The following is a 17,877-nucleotide window of genomic DNA, read 5'->3' on the forward strand; positions in this document are numbered from 1 at the left end:
TTCACAAAAAATGGTAAGGGCACTAGAAGTAAGAGATACATGTTTAAAACTGGAAGAAGACCTTGAGAATTAAAAAAAAAAAATCTATAGCTGGGCATTATGTAGTTCCGGTTGAAATTTAACAGCAGAAAAATTGGAAAGCCTGAGGTAAAAACATCTAATTGGGAAAATATTGATGTATTCATACTAAATTTTCCTTATGCTTGGAGAGTGCCTGCAAAGCAAAAGTCCAGGAGTGGAACTCTTGCTTTCTTGCTATCCCAGAGAGAAATGATGCTGAAACTTCTGAACCTAAATATACTATTGTCAGTTTTGTTATAGTTATTAATTGTATACTGGAAAAGAACCAATCATAACATAGTTGGAGAGTGTTTCCCAGGCAACAATTTGAGGGGCAACTTTTAATCTGTAATGACCCATAAATCTTTAGCTATAAATAGGAGAGTCTGGACTAGAAGCCCATTCTCGGTCCACAGGCCAGTATTAACTGTGAGATGGTCCTCTGATTTCTTATACTCTTATTTCCTCCATCAATCAACTCTTGCCTCCCCTTTAAGATTTAGCTCAAAATTGCCCTCCCTTTAAAACCTATCTCCATATCCTTTGCACACGGAGAGAAAAGGCCATTCCTTTCTCTCTCTTTCATGTGTCTTTGTTTAGTACTCTAGTATCCACTTTATAACATCATACTGTATTAATGTGTCTACATTTCTAGAAAGATGCCAATAAACTGGGATCTCAAAGATAAAGCCTCCACATTATTCATATTTATATCTTTAGTGCCTACCACAAGCCTTTCACACCGGAGACGCTCAATGCTGTTGCACAAGTTCTTGCAAAAATGTTTCTAGAATATAGACATAAGGTGTACACAAGCTTTTAGATAGCTGTCTTTATAATGTTTGATAATGCTGGCAACATGCAGGTTGTTATTCAGAGGACAGAATTATTGTTTAACACCAGCTTCCAGTTTGTGTTCTCTGAGCTTGTCTCAATAAAAAAACAAATGAAAAGCTGGATATATTGCACACACTTCCTCCTCCCACCCGTCACAACAGGGTTATGAGAATTGGATCAGACAGGATACCTTGCAATTTTTCTCCTCTGGTAGCTGTTCCACAGCTGGTAACACATTTTCAGCCTTGTTAAAAATTCCTCCAACTGATAAAACGTCTTGGACCTTTTCCTCAAGTACCAATCATCATTACTACCCTCTTTGCCAACAACTTTTCTCCCTTCCCTCCTTTTCTTCCAAATACAGAAGAGATGTGCTTCAACTGTTCCCATGTCCAAGAGCAGTGCCAGTGATTTTGCATGTACTTATTTGTCTAACATAGTCTGTTTGAAGTCAGAGGTAGGTTTCTTTTAGAGTACAGACACTTGCACATCAAGAGGTATTCAGGCTTTGCTAATGGGCCTTCACAAACATTTCACATTTTGGATCAACATGTCTGCCAATATGTAAGCTATTTTAAGAATGCTATTTCTGTAAACAGAAGCTTTCTGTCAATTCATGACATGTGTTAAATAAAAGTATGCTAGATAGACTAAAATGTCCACACATTAATATTACATATAGAAGAGCTTTGTATTTGTATTTTTTCAGCATTAAGTTCACTAGACTTTAATGGCCATTAACATAAGAAATACTTATTGAGACACTGATTGATGATGAGAACACCCTCCCGCATCAAATCTACAGCAGATGGACCAGAAGGAAAAAGGGTTTACAAAGTAGAAATTTCTTACTCAGTTTTTGTCTATCACAACTGTCTATTCTTTCCTCTTGAGGCAAGGGACATACTGTGCTATGGAAAATAGTAAGATTTCAGTTTAGTTGTGGAGAATTTCATAGGACAAAAGAGATTATAATGTGGCCTGTATTGCAAGAATTTTATAAATATTGGTGTTAAATTTATAGAAGAGAGAATAAATGTAATTTTATAATATTTGCAGAGAGAATGAAACTCAAATGAACAGTTCATTTTTGGTTTCGGTGAATATATTGCCAAGACTGAAATGACTTTTTGGTGAATGTCAAGAGCACAGAATAAACAGAAGAATCATTACTGAATTGGAAAAGTAAGAAATCATTCTTGGAGAGGAAGAAAAAAACATTTCAACCATTCTCCCTTTATGAGTCCAATTTCATATGGCCTTTGGGGGGGTTTTGCTGGGTAACTTGAATTTATTCAATCTTTTGATGGACTTGAATTTTCTCCTGAGGTGTTTTAAATATTTTTTTTCATCCTTAAGTAGCCATGCAAAGAAGAAGTTTTACTGGTGGGAAAAGTAAGGCATAAATATTTCAAGTAGTCACTCTCTTAGCTTAGACTAGTACACTTTTCGCTCAAACACTCTGGCTTTTTATTACTTAACTGCAGAAATGTATTTGACAAGTGGTAGCCCTTCGTAACTACTATAAGGAATTAAAGTCTTTCCTTTTATATGTTCGATAAATGGATAGTGTTTAAGGGGATGTTTCCTGTTCCTAAATGCACTGTGCGAAAGTGGACAGCTATAACTAAATATAAAAATAATAGCATTTTTTTACCCCTCAAAGGTTTAAGCTTCAGTGAGCCAAACCATATCACAAACACCAGTGAAATAAACAGTTTAGAGATTAAAGACAAATCACTAACAGAGCAGATCTGCAAGCCAAGCGCGTAACGGGAAAAAGTCTGGTTTGCCATACGGACCTGCATTTCATATCTGATCAAGTAGTTAACCAAATTATACACAGATATTTTGAGCTTTGCTTTTAAATAGTACTTTATCACCTGATTACTGTGTTGCTTTTCTTCTTATCAAAAACAGAATGATTTGAATAACTCAAGCTCAGCATGGTAGCCAGGCTTCCGGTGGTTTGGGTAGACACTGTCACAGGAGATGCAGAGTCTGCGGGGCATGAACGGAATCACTCAGTGAGAACCACATGGCTTAAGGGTAGAGAGAAAAGATAGCATACAGCTTGGGTTGGCTATAGAATAACATGATAGACAAAGATGCAGGAAAGGGACGGGCATATAAGGATTGTTCACAGGTATTATGAAAAGTATGGTTGAGGTGAGTGCTAAAAAGCAGTCCTAACTCCCTGATTCTCTTACTACATAGACCAGTACCATGGGTCATTTTCAGAAAAGCTTTACAGAAGTCACTAAGCAACTTCCTCTGCTCCTGGGAGTATATGTATACTATATAAAATTGACACTCCTATTAAAAATATATTTTTAGGGAAGAAGTCCATTGATCCCATCATTTACCAAGGAGGAAATTTCCAGATAAAATAATAGTTTGTGAGCTCTCTAAGACAAGAAATAGGACCTAACTATAACCTTTTGTCCTTGGATAAGAATGAATAAAAAATGATATTAGGTTTGAAAAAGTATCACATGCAGAGTAATTCCATAATATGGGACAAATAGGAGACTAGAAAGATGGCTTAAAATGCAAATTTAACATTTTTCCTATTCTTATAGATCTCAATTTAGTTATATTCCCTTAAATTCTAATGTGTCAAAACTAAATGGTGACAATAGAACCTGATTTTGCTCATTAGTACAACTATTAGTTCTATTATACATCCCTTTTCTTTACTTGTAAATAACTGGGACTCCTTCCAGAGAATAGTCTGCTAATAAATTGTGTTTTGTTCATTTTTTTTTAAAATGTCAGCTTCCCAACATTTATCCTGGTCTAATGCATTTAAATGTTGTTCAGATAGAAAGCCTAAAGTAAGATACTTAATGAAAAGCATGTTCAGCTGCAACCATATCCTGTTTCTCCTAGCCTTTACCTATGAGGAGTCTGATACCATTTAGAACAAGTGATCTTAAAGGTACACCTCTATCAATAGAGATCAACAGTTAAACGGACTATTTTTATTGCTGTTTCTGTCACTTTCACAGACCACGCACTGCTTTGTTTGGGGATTTTTTTCTGGTACCAGAGTGATTTATTGAAGAAAGTGGCAAAGAACCAAAATTTTGTATTTGTTGAAAAATAATGCAGTTGGAAAGAAGAAACAAAAACTCCCATTTTCCAATTCTCATATCCCATATGAATTGATTAATAGGCAAAATATTTCGCTTTTTTTTTCCTTTGCACATGTCCTCTCTCCCTCTCTCTCTCTCTCTCTCTCTCTTTTTCTCCCCCAAAGCTCCTGACACATCATTTTACTGCAGGTTTGTGCTGTACTTTACATCTGTTAGACAAGTTTCTAGATTAGAGGCGGCAGCCTGGGAGGGTGTAAATGTGCCTAGTTACTATTACTTTGAATGTATAGATATGTTCTCTGTCACTGGGCATTATAACACTATCATCAGTCACTTCAGAGTATTCTTTTCAGCAATCTATGCCTTACTAGAAGATTACTATAAGGGCGATCATGCCAAGATGAATATCATTATAGGTCGTCACATGTATAGCTCCCTTTGGAGATGGAAAGATTTATTGGGGGGCTAAAGAACATTAGATAACTGAGTGTTTGCAAAATTAATTTTCACATTCACAACAGATTAATAGGTAAAATAGACACTTTCACAAACATGCTGTTACTTTTTTTTTTATTTTGGTGCTTATTTATTTGTTGACTTATAATTGGCACATAGCATTGTGAAAGTTTAAAGTGTACAACGTGTTGGTTTGATATATTTATATATTGTAATATGATTACCACTGTCATGCTGTTACTTTTTAAGTAAACAAGAGAGAGTTGATGATTTGGCTGATTGGGGTGAATTTCTATATATTCATGTAAATATTCTTGTATGTATATGTGTGAGTGTATATTTAAGCCATGATGAAAATAAACCTCAAGCTGGTCATCTGTACTGTCTGTGCTTTCAGATAACTCTTCATCAGCAATTATAAATTTAAATACTTTTCAGGTCCGGGCTGGCAATATATTTGTATGAGCAGGTATAAGACAGTAGAAACTGTGACAATGGCAGTGAATGAATAGTGTATACCCAAGCGTGTTAAAATTCAATCTCTTAAAACTCACCATGCTGGCTAAATAAAATAACTAAGGGTCGTCATATATGCTACTCTATAATAATTTTTCCCCCTTAACTTTTAAACTTTCCTGTGGTTCCTATTTTCTTTTTACATTGTTAGTAGCTTTTAAAAAAATCTGTATTAATAACTTATACTTGTATAGTATTTATTCTAAAAACACCTTACTGATACACAAAACTATTCCGGCTGAAAAAAGGGGAAAACAGGCCAATTTTAATAAGAATATTAACTCTTTCTGACTATATGGACTCCATTTAGTGAACTGGAAATTAACTGAATAAGAAGTCAGCTTCCATTTTCTTTACACCACTAAACATAACATCAAACTTTAATAAATGTGGGCTCAGATAGTAAGAGAATTAAATGCAAGGCCCTAAAGGCAGAGGTTTCTAGGAATGCGCTTATAATAGAGTTTCACCTGGGATTCAATTAAATATTTAGTGAGAGTGGCTGAAAGAAAGGTTCTGTGCTGAAAGCTGTGGGGAAGACAGAGATGAATACGACACAGTTTTTGTCCTCTAGAATGTCATGATCGATGGCAGCTAACACATTTCACTTAGAGTGTGGGGTGTATGTGGTGGGGACGAACCCCCTCCTCTTTCTTCTCCAGCCCCTACAAAACTGTTTATATTTGCACAATCCTATCACCCTTTCCCCGTTTTGTAGGATGAAGCATCCTTTTTCCTGTTCAAGGCCAATACCTCTGCATGTGCCCTTGATCCCATCTTCTCCCTCTCTCTTCTCAGGAATTGTACTATAAATCAGTGGTCAAGTTTTTTCTGTAATAAACCAGATAATAAATATTTTAGGCTTTTGCAAGACATACGGTCTCTGTCACAACTATTCAACTCTGTTGTTGCAATGCAAAAGCAGCTGTAGACAGTATGTAAACAAATCGATGTGTCTGTGTTCCAATAAAATTTTATATATGGGCGCTGAAATTTGAATTTCCTGAAATTGTTATGGGTCATGAAATGTTCTTTTTATTTTTTCAATCGTTAAAAAACGTTAAACCGTTATTTGAGGGTCATACAAAAAGAAGTAGTAGGTCACATTTGGCTCTCAGCCATAGTTTGCTAACCTTTGCTATGAATAATTGCCATTTTTCCATATCTTCAGCCATTCCTTTTCTACTTTCTTCCCTTTAGCCTATAATCACACTAAGGAGAATATAAAAAATATTTAACAATGACTCTGGACACTGACTGATGACTCTAGATTCTGAATAGATCGGAATAGATTTCACCATGGAATCAGAATAGATAAATCTGCCTATCAGATCTAGTAGGAGCCATAAGCAACTAGTGAATAATTTCAATGTGTATAGGATAAATACCAACCCAGAACACACCTTCTCATTTCATTTGAAAAATGAAACAAAGCACTTTTTGCACTGCCATCTTGGTATTACTCCACTTCTCTCTTTATATCCAATAATTTGGAAAATTATTGTAATTTGTCATCTCTCATCTATTCTTCCTTCCATAAGGCATCTGCTTCCATCATTCCTTTAGAACTGACCTTCCCAGAAGAAACTTTCCCTTTAAAATTTTTCAGCCCCTCTTAAGTGTTCTATTTCTGTCACTTGCATCAAACTCCCCTAGGCATCTTCCACTTTTCCGACTTCTGATCCTTGGTTGCCATGGCAGGGTCCTCTTCATCCAGCCCTCTTTCCGGCAGCCATTCCCACCTGGTGGTCCCCAGCACCCTCCACCCACTGCTCCCTGTTCCCCGCTCTTGCCTTGGCGGTCTGACCCATTCTCAGGGTTTGATTTTCACTTTTATGCAGATGACCTCTATGTCTGCATCTCCAGCCTTGACCTCTCTTTAGACTTCAGACTCACTTCGTCACTTGGATTTCCCTGAGGCATCTCAAAGTCACTGTGTCAGACAATGAACCTGAAGTCATCCCCACCAGACCTGCTTCTCTCGCATGTTCCATGTCTTAGTCCAGCAACACCATCCCTGTTGCAGAAGCCAAGAAACTTGGAGTCACTCTCAGTGCTTTCCTGCCCTTACTCCTAATTCCACTTAATTAAGCCCTGACTCCTCCGCCAAATATTTCTTAGTTCTGCCCATTTGGTCGCATCCCTACTACTGCTGTCTTTGCCCAGGCATTTTCACTGAGCTGGACCACTGTGCTGGTCTAGTCCCTGGTCTCCCTCTTTACACCTGGCACTGGGTGGGCAATTGCAAACAGAAGTGTAATCAAGGAACACCCACCCCCCCTGCTAAACTCCTGCATGACTCACTATCAGGATACTTAGCATGGTCCCAAGAGCCTCCACCATATGGACTCTTCTTCCTGCCTCAGTCTTACCTTCTATCAAATCCTATATGGTATTTTTTTCCATCCCACTAATAGGGCACTGAACATAAAATGCAACTATATACCTCCATGTATTTGCAATGCTATTTCTATCACCTAAAATACCTCTACTTTTCTTCTCTGGCTATTCCTACTCATCTGTTAAGATTCAGCTTCTGGGCATGGGGTGGGAGGGCGAAGCTGGGGCGAAGTGAGAGTAGCATCGACATATATACACTACCGAATGTAACATAGTTGGCTGGTGGGAAGCAGCAGCATAGCACAGGGAGTTGAGCTCGGTGCTTGGCGATGACCTAGAGGGGTGGGATAGGGAGGATGGGAGGGAGGCTCAAGAGGGAGGGGATATGGGGACATGTGTATGCGTATGGCTGATTCGCTTGGTTGTGCAATAGAAACTAACACAGTATTGTGAAGCAATTATAATCCAATAAAGATCTATTAAAAAATTAAAAATAAATAAATAAATGAATTTAATTAGAATGAAAAAAAAAAGATTCAGCCTCTGAATTCATAAAACTGCTCTAAGAGCCTTTTCTCATTGTTTCCATTTTATTTTCCAATTTGTAATGAAAGTACAACTTCTCTCCTGTAACTATCCCAGCTTCACCATTAATAAGTAAGCAAGGTATGATTAGTCATTGCCACTCCAGCTCCTACTCCAGCATCTGGTAAACAGGTCTAGGTGAAGAGTACTTGGCAAGGCATGGGACTCAGAGTGCCTGGGTTCCGGACTCAGCAGTACAGCTTACTTGCTCTATGTTTGGGCTTACACTTTCTAAGCGTCCTATTTAAAATGGAAACCATTCATGAAAAAATACTTTTGGGACATCGACTATGTTTCAGGCATTTTTCTAGGCACAGAAAAAATTCTCACCTTCGAGGAACTTTCATTCTAGTGGACATAGGAGAAGAAGGGGAGAAAGAAAATAAATAGGTAACAAGAAAATAACTAAATAAAATATACACTGTATCATGTGGTAAGTGCACAAGGGATAGGGAGTGAAGTGTTAGGATGGAGGAGGAGGTTGGCAAATTTTAGAGAGTGATTAGGAAAAGCCTCACTGAGAAGTGATATTTGAGCAAAGACCTGAAGGAGGTGAGGAAGTGAGCCATGAGAGTATCTCCAGTGAAGAGAATTCCAGAAAAAAAGAAATGGCAAGCACAAAGGATCTGGCCCATTCCAGAAATAACAAGGAGGTGAGAATGTTGGAAAAGAGTGAGCAAGGGAGGGAGAGAGGAGGAGATGAGGGCAGAGAATATGGGTGAGGTGATTGAGGCATAAGAAGAGCAGCAGATAGTCCTGTCATTTGTAGCCCCTTGTAAGGACTTTGAGTGAAACAGAAAGTCACTGGAGGGTCTTGAGCAGAAAAGTGAACAATATGAATAAGGTTAAAGATGACTCTGGCTGCTGTGTTGAAAACACACTGTGTGAGAGTAAGGGTAGAAAGAGGGGCCGGTTAGGAAGCTGTTAACAATAAACCAGATGAAAAATGATGGGGACTTGAATCAGGTGAAGGTGATAAGACATGGTTTATTCTGAATATATTTTGGAGTAGAGTCAAAAAAGACTTGCTTGATTTGGGGTTAGGGAAAAGAGAGGAGACAACCTTGACTCCAAGGATTCTCACCTGTGCAATTATAAGGAGGGCGTTAGTGCTTTATGCCGGGAAAGCCTGCAAAAGTTTTCCAAGGGATAAATAAGAATAGGAGTTTAGGGACGTCCCTGGTGGCGCAGTGGTTAAGAATCCGCCTGCCAATGCAGGGGACATGGGTTCGAGCCCTGGTCTGGGAAGATTCCACATGCCGCGGAGCAACTAAGCCCGTGCGCCACAACTGCTGAGCCTGCGCTCTAGAGCCCGCAAGCCACAACTACTGAGCCCGTGTGCCACAACTACTGAAGCCTGTGTGCCTAGAGCCCGTGCTCTGCAACAAGAGAAGCCACCACAGTGAGAAGCCTGCGCACTGCAACAAAGAGTAGACCCTGCTCGCTGCAACTAGCGGAAGCCCATGTGCAGCAACAAAGACCCAACGCAGCCAAAAAATAAATAAATTAATTAATTAATTTAAAAAAAAAAAAGAATAGGAGTTTAGGTTAGGTCAAATTAACTTTGAGATGTCTATTATATATTTAAGTGGAGAAGTCAAATAGGTAGTTCTACCTATCTATCTATATGTATGAGTTGAAATTTATGGAAGGACTTTAAGCTAAAGATAAACATTTTCCAGTGAACAAATAATATGCAAAGCCTCTAGATTGCAGGTAAAGGAAAGAGGGAGTCTGAGGACTGAGTCCTGGGCACCCCAATGTTTAGTGACTGGGGAAATGAGGAATAACCAACAAAGGAAACTGAGAAGAGCCAGCAAACATGGCAAGAGGAAAACGAGGAGTGTAGTTTCTTGGCAGCAAAGTAAAGAAAGTTTAAAAAATAAATAAAATAAAATAGGGCGGCGCACAGGAGGGAGTAATCAACTCTCTCCAAAGCCAGTGATGGGTCAGGTGAGTGGAAGGCTGAGAATTTACAATCATATTTAGAAACTCAAAGGGCACTACTGTGACCTTGATGAGCAGCTTTGGTGAAGTGGTAGGGGCAATGCCAGACCGCAGAGTGTAAATAGCTCTTTCAAGGAATTTTGCTAAGTGAGTGGATAGAAATGAGGCATAGATGAAAGGTGATGTGTGAGAAAAGAGACTTCACTTTTAAAGAAAAAAAAGCATACTTACAAGCTGATAGAAATGATATAGTAGAGGGAGATATTGATGATACAGGAAAGAAGAGTAAATACCAGAGCAATATCTTTGGATAGGCAACAAAGAATGAGATCTTGTGTACCAGTTGAGTGTCTGGCCTTGATAGCGACACAGTTCATCCTTAGTGACAAATAGAAGGTTGAGATATGGAGGAGAGCCTACGACATTTCTCTTCTGCTTCCATTTTCTCATTGAAATAGTGAACAAGATCATAAGCTGATCACAAAGACGGGGGGAGGAGGTGTTGGAGTTTCGTTATTAGAAGGAAAAGAATGTCTTCTTGATGAGAAGGGACTTAGTGAACCTGGAAAATAAGATAGGATTAGTGACCACCACCTAGACTCAGTTGAAATTAGTGGTTATGAATTTAAATGGAAATAAATCAGTATAGTTGTACATTTTTTCTTCAGTCCTGTTCAGCTGGAAATGGGTCTGAAATAGGCACAGTAAGGTTGAACCTGAGGTGGGGTCATGCCAGGAATGTATTATAAAGCAGGAGAGATGGGCAAAGGGAGTTGAGGGTAAATTTCAGGAAGTGATTACAATGATGGACCATGGAATCTAGTCTATTTTGGGAAGAAAGGAAGAGATGAGTGGAAAGGTGGTGGGATCCATGCATGGTAGGTCCCAATGGGGTTGAAGGATTATAAGAATCATATTACTAGGGGGAGGAAGCAAGTAAGATAGGAGGTAGTTAGAGAATGGAGATCATGGAAGGGTTACAATTATTGGTTATGAACAGTTGTATGGTATGTACACAGGAGGAAAGTAAAAGATAAAGCTATTGGAGAAGGTAGTCAGAAACCTACCACTGAAAGGCTTATTTACATGGATATTGATATAACCAAGAATTAGGTTATGAAGGTATGATGTTAGGGAGAGTAACAGTAAGACAAAAGCTAAAATTTTCAGGGAAGGAGGGGGTGATATGGGGGTTGTAGATGGCTGTGTACAGAGATAATGATAATTTGTACCTTTCAGGTTACTGAGGATTAAAGAAGATATGAGTGTACTAGTCCATGGTGAACTCAATAAATATTAACTTTTATTATCCTACCAAGTCCATAGCTGACAACTATGTTGCAAACACCAAAGCATATCTCACCTTAACACTGGCTGATGCAGGATGAGTATTATGCTAGAACAGATGTTTGGTTTTCTGTCCAGATTACCGTTGGAGACGGCTGCAGGAGTCTGAAGGGAATGGGCTTAAGGGCACCAGGAAGTAGAATTCCTGTGATGAGACGATTTTGGTATATAATACACTGATATTAATCAGAAATTCCATAAAATCATGATTTACCTATTTGAAGAAAAACTGGTAGCTTTTTTCTCTTTTAATTAAATTTCCATTTGAGCCGCTCTGCCCAACATGCTTATAAATGAAAAAGGTAGGGCAAGAGAATCGGTCAGAGATTTTGTCAGAACACTGGTCTTCCCAGCAATGTGAGTTCTCAGTATTCTGGAGGATAGTGTTCTTCATAAAGCCTTCACAAATCAAGGACGTAGGCTCTCTTGTTGTTTATCATTATGTCATGAGAATAGGCTAGATTCTTCATTGAAAATAAATGGGAATGCTTTTCCACACTTTTTCTATTTATTGAATTTCTGTATATCTTTGGCAACTCTTAAAAAGCCCTCTGAAGATTTCTTTCCATGTATCTGTCTCATTTGAGAACAGGTTGGCATTACAGCTTAAACTTGGAGTTCTGAGCTGTTCTTTTCAGAATAATCTACGTATTTTTGTTTTGTTACCAGATCCAGAGTGGTGACCCAATATTTTACGATATACCCATAAAGTTTGCAAATCAGTGAACATTATTTTTACTTTGTTATGAAGAGCTACTGCTTAGATTTCTCTGGGAATACAATTTTGTCCTGCTCCCAGCTTTCTATTTTAGCAATGAACAACGAGAATTAGAAAGAAATCGTTATTATCAAGATCTGCAGGGGCTTTTGAAGCTGACTTCTGCCATTGCTGGATACACATGAGAGTTTTTAATATGTAATTTCTCTATCTCCACTTGTAACTTAGCACTCAGGGATAACAGAGAAAGAGAAAGCTGAGTCGTAGAGAGACAAACAGCAGGAATTCCCACCATTCACTTGGGTATTGGGGGAGACTAAAAGATTTGGGGGGAAATAGATAAAGCATTATGGAAATAAGGTGTGAAGGATCCTTCATTTTCTCTTAGTGGGAACTTTTTAAATGTCTGTTTCAACATCCTTTTACAGAGTTCACACTTGGGTTGGGAGAACACATAACAGTGTGCCTATCCTAGGGTTCTGAGTGGAGATGAAATGATTAGGGGTATTAGCCTGTTCTAGCAAGTGTGAAACAGGAGCTTCAACACTCTGTGGGGGAATGACCTTGGAATTACATTTAAAGCTCAGGCAGATTTGGAATCAAAGAATGAGAACACAGGAAGGGACTGTGAAAGCTGTCTAGCTCTGGAAGCAGATGATAGAAAAAGGTAAGAGAAGGTGGATCTGAAAGAGCAACTTCAGAGGTTAAAAAAAAAAAAAGTCTTCTTCAGGAGGTGAGGTGGAGAAAGTGAGATTACGTGATAAAACTAAAAATGCAGAGAAACTATGTTTGAGGAAAAGCTGACCACTGTCATTCTATCAAATAGCTGTTCTTGTCAGAGGCCTGAATCCAGTGCGACTGATGAGAAAACATTATTCACCTCTGGAGTGATGGTGCCTCCTAAGACATAGCTGGTGAACATGTGCTGGAGACGGAGAGAGAAAGTAGGACAGCGAGGAATGTGGAAGATTCAGAACAGCCGGGCCAAACTTCTCCAGTGAAAATGTATCTACATTAGCCTAAATATAGAAACTTAAAGGATTTGTGCCCTGACAGTGTTCTAGAAAGCAAAGATGGATGAATCTTCATTTCTACTCAGCAAATGAAGCCTTTTTTGGCTTGCTCTGTTGTCAACAGGAAAGATGTAAACACATTTTAGTTCGCATTTATGTGAAACATAAAGCAAGTTAGAAAAGCTAGAATATATTTGTCCCAGGAAGACAATGACTTTTAGCTAATTCTAAACCATTGGTACTTAATTGAGCTGTTAATACCATTCCCACTCTATTCAAAATAAATTGTCCACTCTGTTCCCCTTGATTTTTCTTTTTCCCACAGGATCACATCGTAATTCATCCGCAGGCTCACTGATGTATTGAACTGCCCTCTAAAGTAAGGCCTTACTTACAATAATATTCTACAATATCAAAGGCACATTTTGCCTTCTTTCATATTGGTATTTTTACATTGAAAAAGTGACAACCATTTCTGGTACTTCCCCGATTTAATAGGGCTCTGAGATGAAGAATTCATAAAAATGCAGTGTCTATTAGCTCAGATTATAAATAGAATCATCTTCACAATATGAAACACCAGCTCAAAATTATTCCTGCAGGCAATCTCAATATAACTAAGAGCAGATTAAGTAGCCAGATTCAAAGAATTCAAGAATTCAAAAGAAGTTTCCCTTAAGTAAGCCATAGAACTCTTTACTACTATATATACACAGTGTGTATATATATATATATATATATATATATATATATATATATATATATATCCTCAGTAAAATATATATATATACATATATATAACCTCAGTAAAACAATTACCAAAACAAGTTGAAAGGATAGCAAAGTAAGTAGTGGGAAAATATTTTTAAAAGCTAATTCCCTTTTTATTTAGACTGGAATAGAAATTCCTAAAGGAGTAGTTTTGAAAAATGCCATGAATATGGGTTGTATTAATTTTTGACATAATTCTGTCTAAATCTTCTATTTAAAGACTATCCTGTCCACAGTAGATTCTTCACAGGAATATTGAGATACCATAATTAAATATGCTACTCAAATGTCATGTAAAAAAAAAAAATGTAACTGACAAAGGATTAATCTCCAAGATTTACAAGCAGCTCATGCAGCTCAATAACAAAAAAACGAACAACCCAATCCAAAAATGGGCAGAAGACCTAAATAGACATTTCTCCAAAGAAGATATACAGATTGCCAACAGACACATGAAAGAATGCTCAACATCATTAATCATTAGAGAAATGCAAATCAAAACTACAATGAGATATCATCTCACACCGGTCAGAATGGCCATCATCAAAAAATCTAGAAACAATAAATGCTGGAGAGGGTGTGGAGGAAAGGGAACACTCTTGCACTGTTGGTGGGAATGTAAATTGATACAGCCACTATGGAGAACAGTATGGATGTTCCTTAAAAAATTAAAAATAGAACTACCATACAACCCAGCAATCCCACTACTGGGCATATACCCTGAGAAAACCATAGTTCAAAAAGAGTCATGTACAAAAATGTTCATTGCAGCTCTATTTACAATAGCCAGGACATGGAAGCAACCTAAGTGTCCATCATCAGATGAATGGATAAAGAAGATGTGGCACATAGATACAATGGAATATTACTCAGCCATAAAAAGAAATGAAATGGAGGTATTTGTAATGAGGTGGATGGAGTTAGAGTCTGTCATACAGAGTGAAGTAAGTCAGAAAGAGAAAAACAAATACAGTATGCTAACACATATATATGGAATCTAAGGGAAAAAAAAAAAAGGCCATGAAGAACCTAGTTGCAAGACGGGAATAAAGACACAGACCTACTAGAGAATGGACTTCAGGATATGGGGAGGGGGAGGGGTGAGATGTGACAGGGTGGGAGAGTGTCATGGACATATATACACTACCAAATGTAAAATAGATAGCTAGTGGGAAGCAGCCGCACAGCACAGGGAGATCAGCTCGGTGCTTTGTGACCACCTAGAGGGGTGGGATGGGGAGGGTGGGAGGGAGGGAGATGCAAGAGGGAAGAGATATGGGAACATATATATATGTATAACTGATTCACTTTGTTATAAAGCAGAAACTAACACACCATTGTAAAGCAATTATACTCCAATAAAGATGTTTAAAAAAAAAAATGACGCTACTAGGTTTTATGTGCTTGCTCATATTTACACTTCTCAATTTTTAGGACGTAATGATTTCCAAACAATTTAGAGGCCCTGTGCTTGAAAATAATAAATGTTATGACCTAGTGAAGCTCTTATGTTTTATGTCACAACACTTAAAGTCTTGTTTGCCATCTTTGTGGTAAGTCAAAGACTTTTGGTTATAAATAAATGATGTGAAAATAACATTATTTCCTGTATAAATAGTTATAAGATAAATATAGTTATATAGAATAGTTTGGATAATTCAAATTCAAACGTATTTATTGGGCACTTTGCCATGTGTCAGGCAGTAATGTCACTTAATCCTCAGAGTATCTTGGAGGGTATGCGTTACTAATCCCAGTTTACATCTGAGGAGGAGTGAAGTAGTTCTTAATGTCAGACTATTAATACATGGCAGAAATGGGACTCCAATCATGTCTTCTTACCCCATGGCTATATTTTGTCCATGATACTTCAGGAAAAGCAAAATTCTGTGATTAATTAATACCAGTGCATATTTTGAGGGAATTTTCACTTCATTATTGCTTAAGTAGGCTTTCTCCATGGGTCTGAACACAAAAATAATAAGGCAATTGTTGAGGACATAATTTAGCAAACCAAAAAGTTAGCTTGTGCAGGAGCAGGGTTGAGCGGAAAGTTTTGAGTTCCACATTACACTTTTCTAGGTATTTGTGTGCTTTACCATGAGTGTGCATTATTTTCACAATAAAAACAAAATAAATTACAATTTAAAATACTTCAAATTGTTTAAAAACAATGTGTACTATCATCTTTTATCACTTTTGTAAAATGGTATGCTACAAAATAAAGTGTATATATCCACCCAAATGTTGATAGTGGGTACCTCTGGGTTGTTATTGTAACAGGTTTTAACATTTTTCTTAATTGTGTTCTTAATAGTTTTTTAAAAATGGTTTTCTGCACACCTGGATCTTGTTTTTCTTATCATTATCATGATTTACTTTTATAGTCAAGAAAAAAATCCACAAAAAGAAATAATACTTTCCATTTTGAAAATAATGATCTGCACATGTACTCTTATTTCCTGGGTAAAACTTGGGTACTCTCTGGAGTATTTCAGTCAAACCTAAAAGGAGAAATCACTGAGAAACTGGGCATATTTTGAATTCTATGCAGATACTTAATAGAAAAAAGAAAGGCCAACTGCTAATATACAGATGAAAAGATGCTCAACCTCTTTAATAATCAGGGCAATGCAAATTAAAATCCAGAGATACCAATAAAGCACACACACACACACCTCAAATCGGCAGATTTCAAGACTGAGGATATTCAGTGTTGGCAAAGGGCTATGATAGAAAGCTTTTGCCTACTTCGTTGCGGAGCAGCTTTTTTTTTTCAGTAATTTGGCACTATCTGTCAAAATTTTTGAATGCCCAATGCTTTTGACCAGTAATTCTATGTCTAGGAACATATTCTCTGGAAATACATAGGTGCTTATTGTAGCACTATCTGTAACAGTGAAAAATTGAAAAGAATTTCAAATGTCCTTCCATAGGGAAATAGTTAAATGAGTAATGACACATTCATAACATGGGATGCTCTGCAGATGTAAAAGTGAGTGTGGTTCCTACGTATGTTCCAAAGCAGAGAACACCGAGATAATGTTTTTACTGTACACAGAAAAAGGCTTGAAAAAAGACACAGTCAGCTTTGACTATGCTTATCATTAGGAGAAGGGAGACAAAGAAGAAACTTTCAGTTTTACTTAATATATTTAATATTATTTGAAAAGATTTTCACAGTGCTTACTAATATACTTCAAACTTTTAAAAAATCAGAATATGGCTAAAGTAATCCCAGATGCCTATCCAATGAATTAAATTCTGTACTCTAAGTCAGTTAGAATTCCAACTTAGACAAAAGGACAAATAATTCACTTTCTGCTTTGTAATGTTTTCCAGGGTCTCAAACTATAAATGGGTTTCCATACTGTAAGCTCCTTCTCTTCTCCCACCTTCCCCTGGGAGGAAAGACAGGTACGTATCAGAAAAAGCAATCCGGCTGCACCTTGTTATTTGAGGAAAATCCTCTGAACTCGTTCAAATGTGCTTCTACATTTCTTAAAAGGCTACTGATTAAAAATACATTTTAAGCCAAGATAATACTGCTAGGAAACAATTCTGAATTTATGTGGTGAAGAAACTGCTTGGAATGAATCTGATACAAAGAAAATGTTGCATTAGGTTTTGGGGTAATATTTTTATGCAGGGTACCAGCATTGCAAAAGACAGATTTGCGAAGTAGGGAAGAGCAGGAAGTCAGACAGACCTTGGTTGAGTCCATGTCTTTCACTTCACCTTGTGATTTCTGTCAAGATACTTAACATCTCTAAGCTTTGGTTTCCTCATCTATAAAACGGGGTTAGCTGTAATATCTTACTACGTAAATGTAAAACCCTACCACATTATTGGCATCCAATACATACTATTTTTATTTTGGTTTTGCCATCTAAAAATTGGCATTTGCCATCTGCCTCTGCAAGGATTTAGTCACTAGCTGCTGCAACCTTTGACCGTCAACACACCCTAAAAGGAATTCAGGGTGGAGATCAGGAATGAGGCACTCTGTGCTCTGGGAAAAACTGGCAAAACAGGCCTTCAGATATTTAGATATTTTCAGGAGAAGATTTTATGAGCCCAAATTCTTGCATCTCCTCATATCTAGAAAAGCACTAAAATCATGAATGGAGACATCTGCTCCTCGTGACTAGCAGCAAGCCTCTGCCGACATGTGCACTTCACTGCATGT

General features: G+C 37.6%; 1 protein-coding gene and 1 pseudogene across 8 annotated transcripts in view; one reads left to right on the forward strand and one right to left on the reverse strand.

Moving 5' to 3' along the window:
- LOC309630272 (small ribosomal subunit protein eS4 pseudogene) overlaps window positions 1-3,662 on the forward strand; it is a 30,754-nt pseudogene extending 27,092 nt beyond the window's left edge. The window contains exon 1 of the transcript in view: window positions 1-3,662. This exon is cut by the window's left edge and continues 27,092 nt beyond it. The product of the transcript in view is annotated as a small ribosomal subunit protein eS4 pseudogene (transcript).
- CSRNP3 (cysteine and serine rich nuclear protein 3) overlaps window positions 1-17,877 on the reverse strand; it is a gene marked incomplete at its 5' end in the record, with an annotated part of 250,330 nt that overhangs the window by 104,577 nt on the left and 127,876 nt on the right. The gene's annotated exons all lie outside the window — the stretch shown is intronic.

Source organism: Balaenoptera borealis, assembly GCF_965194805.1.
Source record: "Balaenoptera borealis genome assembly, chromosome: 6".
Taxonomy (NCBI): domain Eukaryota; kingdom Metazoa; phylum Chordata; class Mammalia; order Artiodactyla; family Balaenopteridae; genus Balaenoptera; species Balaenoptera borealis.